General features: G+C 35.3%; 1 pseudogene; it reads right to left on the bottom strand.

Annotated features, from left to right (window-relative positions):
- Positions 1–3,828: 3,828 nt before the first annotated feature.
- On the bottom strand, positions 3,829–5,963 carry LOC149239855 (aspartyl protease family protein At5g10770 pseudogene; annotated as a pseudogene).
- Positions 5,964–6,223: the final 260 nt, after the last annotated feature.

The raw sequence follows: 6,223 nt of genomic DNA, 5'->3' as shown, positions 1-6,223 counted from the left end.
ATATTTAATCCATGCCTGTAGCAATTTCTTCGTTGGCCATAACCCCATAAATTTACAAATGATTGCGTAAGTCGTCATGTGATCCCTATGCGTCTGCAACGCTGGATCACTTAACACCACTCTCGGTATGATGTCGGCCTTAGGCTTACATGGACCATCTTGTTTTTTGTATTAGCTTTCTGATTCTTGTTCTCTTCTCCTTTTTCTCTTTTGTCTTCCTCCCTCCTATTATTTTGCTTCTGTGTGTCTTCGTTGTCCAGTTTCCCTCCTCCTGAAAAACCTTTTTCAACCTCTAGCGATTTCTTGCTGGGGCTGGAAACTACCTGAATGTAGGAGGGAGTGGCGCTCTCCCCCTTATGCCCCTCCATGGTGTCCAACACTTGATTTATTTCTGTAAACCCTAGCTCCTACCATTCCCCTGCTCCCTTCATTCCTCTACCAAAAATAAAAATAAATTCAACCAACTTGGTGCTCTTATAAGAATTGGAGCACCAATGATTTTAAATCAAAATATTCATTTGTGTTATTTAAATTGGTTTTTTTGAGTGTATACATATGGATTCAACACCCTTGAAAACTCCTAAGGCACTTCGATTGTGCAGGGATTACCCATAAAACTTATTATTTCAATAAATTCCTACTGGATTTTAAAGGAATTAAACCGGAAAAGCTCACCAGAAAAACTTCCAAAAATTCACACTAAAAACCACTAAACTCCATCCATTTTAGTAACAAATCTTTTTCTCAACTTACGTCCATTTGACATCACCTTCACCTAAGCATCTCGTATGTTTATTCAGCGACTGTTGTCTTTTTCAGAAACAGGTGGAATTTAACTTTACAATTCATTAGCCCAATACCGTACATGGAGGTTGGGGGAAATCAGGGGTTAAATTTGACGGGTCCCGCTGCCCATCATGGAATTTTTTAATGACAGTTTTAGTTTTAAACTACCCTTCGCATGAATTTTAATATTTACTTTTACCCATCAATAAAAGAGTATCCAATTTTATTTTAGAAATGTATCAAAATTATGTTAACACTTTATCTAACTTTTGATAACCATACTATTTTTATTTTATTTTTTCTAATACTAACTTAATACAAATAATTATATTAAATCAAATCATCATAAATTTATATTCTATTGAAATACTTATAAATAAAAAAATTCACTCACTCTGCCTTAACACTATATTCCCTTTTTTATCTCTCAAAACTATTTAGTCCATCTAAAAAAAATTAGTCCATATTATATAGCTTTCCTTCCATTAAACATAAAAAATGAACCAATATCAAAATACAATTTTGAGGAAATTTTAATATGCCATAAAGCACTATTTAGTCCATCTAAAAAAATTAGTCCATATTATATAGCTTTCCTTCCATTAAACATAAAAAATGAACCAATATAAAAGTACGATTTTGAGGAAGTTTTAATATGCCATAGAGCATTGTCTAGTCCATCTAAAAAAATTATCCCATATTATATAGCTTTCCTTCCATTAAACATAAAAAATGAACCAATATAAAAATAAAATTTTGAGGAAGTTTTAATATGCCATAAAGTAATTGTATTTTTTGAGGTTGTTAAACTACGAGCATTATCATAATTCATTTGAATGGCATATTAATAGCAGGAATTAAAAATCAGTAAAAGAAAAAAACACTATTTTCATGGAATGCTTTCAGGGGTGGGGATGGAATTATAAATTTGTTTAAATGCAATTTAAAATCTATGGAATTATAGAAAAAATATACGAGCTATGAAATTATATTTGTTATTACATTTCCAAAGGTTAGTTTAATGGGTTGAGTTTTTGTTGCTAAATATTTCGCCAATTGAAATGTCAACAACCTAACATTGGTGAACCACTCTTAAAAAAAATATCACATCACAACCACCCAATACTCATGAACCACCCCCAAAAAAATATCACGAGTTATTACATTACGTATACAACATAATAATGTTACCACATAACTGCATTTATGAAAAACAAAGAGAGTTGAAGGCATACTCTGGACAAGAAGCAAGGTGAGAAATTGTAGCGTTATGATGTCCACATGAATATATTAATCGAAATATATGCCCATGGGAATTATAGCAAAATTTCAAGATTCCAAAAACTCTTTTGAAAACACACGCACATTGAAATTTCACGACAAGAAGAAATACTAACAAGATTGGATAGTCATGCATTTATTCGGATTAACAATGACACCTAGATTTGACTCTCCTTGAACAGGGAACTCAAGCTCCAACATTATTTGGACCTCAAGCTCCAACAATTTTATAGCACTATTCAGACCTCAAGCTCAAACAAATTTCCACAGACCGCATCGAATACCAAATCTTGATCAAGGCTCAAGAATTGTTGAATTTTAAAGTTGGTGTTACATCAACATGGACGATGATAAAGGTAGTTTGACTGCCAGGCTGGGTAATTTACCAAATGTGGTCGCAAGTTGCAGGTACTAAATATATATGTCACATAACCAGACGAAAGTTGATAATCCGCATGTCCATGTAAAGAAGGCAATGATTCAAGATTCCAATTTCCTAGATAGCATTGCGGATTCCACTGCAATTCCTAATTTTTATTGTTCCTCCAAATTGGCGGCGAAGGTCTAGTTAGAAGTGAGGATGCCTCAAACCATGTATTTGAAGCAAATTCAATGTTGTCAAAAAGTACAAAGGATGCTAAAGTTAGCATGTGCAGAGAGGATTAAAGTGGTAATAGTACGATGGGAAAATTCGATTCAATGCTTATTTAAGTTTGATGGTGCAGTGCAACGTCAATTCATTACAAACTTAGTTTTGATGCCATTAATCAACTATGGAAAAAATACAAGGTTAATTGGTTGTAACTTGTTAACATTACTCTAAACTAACCCAAAAGATTTGATGGGGAAAATAATTTGAAAATAATTTTATCATATTCTATTTAGTAGGTAGATATAATTAATATTTTTTTTTTTCGCTTCTGGTTCACGGATACCCGGGTCAATGGATGGCCGCTACATCCAGGGTTGTTCAACACTGAGTGGACGCACCCGAAGGCATCAACATCCGTCGGCCTATTTACTGACCTAACCCCGAGAGCTTTCAGGATTCGACCCTGTGACCTCCCATTAGCGAGACACTTGATTTGACCGATTGAACTAACTCTTGAGGCTAGTTATAATTAATATTATTTCAATTCTAATTCTTTTATTTAAAAAAAAATAAAAGTTAATATTAAAATTTTAATAAAAATGTGTTATATTAAATTAAAGATTAAAAATGTTTGTATTCTACTTATTTTAACATTTATGGTTACACCAAAATATAACTAAACTGAAGCATAAGCCAAACGTTTTATATTAATCCAACGGAGGTTGGTAGCGGGTACGGTTAATAGATGGCGGAAGTTGGGCTGGCCCCGAGAGTGGAGAAGCGTCCATTTAATTTATATTTTAAAAGTAGAAAATATCTATGTGCGCGGTAAGTGAATGCATGCCACTATGATTATGATTTTTAAGCGATTTTTAAGTAATTTGATTAAAATTCAATAAATTTGAGTGGACCTTTAAATCAATACTCTTATGTTTTCAAGACTTTTAAGTAATTGGATTAAAATTCAATGAATTTGAGTGGATCTTCAAATTAATTCAAATATTCAAGTAAATAATGTCAAATTTAATTGATACTCCACTTAAAATTAAGTCAAATATTCAAGTAAATAATGTCAAATTTAATTGATACTCCACTTAAAATTAAGTGGCATCTTAAATATTTTAATTTTAGAGCCTGGGCAATTGACTAGTATTATTTGGAGCAGAGTACTAATTAGAGCAGGATCCAGAGGCGAAGCCAACTCTTCCGCCTTTATTGTCAAAGGCAATCCTTGTTTCCTGTTGTTGGAAGTTCCCGATAATGGTAATATTGTTCGCCACTCCCGGCTGTGTAGCGGCGAATGCCAGGCACGTCTGAGATCCGTCATCCTTGAGGGGATACAAAATCCCCTTGTGGCTTACAGTCAAATCCGAATTGTTCGCGAAGTGGAAAGTTATAGTCGGAATGTTGACGTCGCTGTAGCCAGACAGGTTGTAGCAGGTGTCCAGTATCAAGTCCAAGTTCGGTTCGGCGCTCGGAAGATTCTGGGTTTTGTTCCGGAACGAAGTTTTCAGGGCATCGTATGCGGCTTTGGAAAGCCGAGTTATGGTGGTTCCAGAGTCCACAACTGTGCCTTCTCCTGCAAGAGTAGCAGAGGAAATCGAGAGCCTCTCGCCTCCGACGCTTATGCCGTTGAGTCCCACGGAATACATGCTGGGAGAATCCGGATCTGTAAGGAGAGGGGTGAAAGCGGCAGTGGCAGGAATCGAACTCTCACCGAAGCTGAGCGAGCCCGTTGAATTGGAGGATAGGAAATCCGGAAGGCAGTAAGAGAATAGGCCGCCAAATTTGCTGCTTGTCTGGTTAGGAAACCCAGTTGGACCCCGCCCCAATCCTAAAAGCCCAGACGTCCCATTAAAGCTCCCTGAATTGATATGCCCACATCCAAAGGCGAAGCCCTCGAAAGAATCCGAACCCAGAGTCAAGGTGTCATTGCTGTAATCTCCGCTGGTTGTCGACGAATCCGAGTAATCTTCTTCATAAACGCATAACCCGTTATCATCGCAGGTCTCCGCATCATATTTGCTCAATTCAATACAGGCCTTCGAAGTACAGTTTATGCGTTTATAAGAAGATGACGCATTGGGATTGAATATGGGATCTACCTGTGAATAACAGCTTTTGCAATCCTTGCATTGTATCCATGACAAATCGCTGGCCGTATTAATTATCAGCAACTGTCTCGTTGGTGGTGTGCCAATCCCTAGTATTACAATATATCGTTTTGAACCCAGAATGTTTCCAGATACAATAGGAACATCGCCCTGTGGAGAATAAGTGCTGCCGTTTTTTGACCTGCCCATAATTGTATTCAAACGAGCATTGTCTCCTTCGAAAATCTCAGACACCAAGGGTATCCATGGGCTCGAGTTCGTGGGCTTGAGGGGTGAGCAGGCTCCGTGAATATGATCCAGTCTTATATTCACTCCTGCCTTTAGCGCTTCCTCACCTGTACACAAAAATCTGATTATATATTTTTCTTTTCCTACAACATATAAATACGACATAAAACTACAACATAGGAATACTGCATAAAATTTTATAAGTGGTTTGTTGATGCATAAAACTACAACAGAGGAATACTGCATAAAATTTTATAAGTGGTTTGTTGACGATGATAGTGGTTAATGTCTATTGAGACTAAATTGGTCTATCTGATTTATTGGTATTAGTATATAGGGTTAGGTTAATTGGTCTAGTTTTAGTAAGTAGGGTTGATTAAATTGATAAAATTTTTATTTTAAAAACATTTTCTAAATCAATATAACATTAATGTCAAAAATGAGTTAAATTACTTGACATCTTATAGTTAAATATTTCTTTATTGGAAAACTACAAGGTCAAAACATTTCCTTATTGAAAAATCAATTTTCCTCCATACTCTTGAGATTAAACCCTTAAAGCAAAACAAGCTATTCATTCAGATCTTGAGATTAAACCCTTAAAGCAAAACAAGCTATTCATTCAGATCTAAAGAGCAGATATGAAAGGAAATTGGTCATGAAAATCATTGGATGAAGTCAAATGCAAGCTCTAATTTATGCAGCCTGCTCATCACATAATTAAGTATGAAATACCGTGAGAAGAAAAAATAAAAAACCGAACAGCCAAACAGCTAACCTGCAAGTGAACCTGGGCATTCGACAGCTCCCTGTGGTTCTTTCCATTTGAAGTATTCAGCCGAGACGGTGTGATAATTCTGGCGTTCTAGGCGTGTTGCACTGCCCATGTGCAGGCATTGAAGCATTAAAACAACAACCACCATTACACTAAAGGCCAGAAAATGTGTTGTTGGGTTACCCATTGAGGAGGAGTGAATGGGTCTGAAAGAATAAGGATGCCTAAGGAGTGAATGGGTCTGAAAGAATAAGGATGCCTAATGAGTATGAAATATAATTGAATTTTTATTTACAGAAGTAAATTCAGTTATTGAATTATTATAAATCATTTTTTTAAATATTTAAAAATTTATAATCACTATAACATTTACTTATATAAATACAATATTTAGTTTTGAAAAATAAATATTTATATTTAAATGTAATTGAAAAAATTAATTTTCTA

The sequence above is a fragment of the Pinus tabuliformis genome, chromosome 8 (genome assembly GCF_031772625.1).
Source record: "Pinus tabuliformis cultivar Carrire ecotype Pingquan chromosome 8, CPIR1, whole genome shotgun sequence".
Classification (NCBI taxonomy): Eukaryota; Viridiplantae; Streptophyta; class Pinopsida; order Pinales; family Pinaceae; genus Pinus; species Pinus tabuliformis.
Note: the sequence above shows the minus strand (reverse complement) of the source record. Positions and strands in the feature narration are given on the sequence as shown.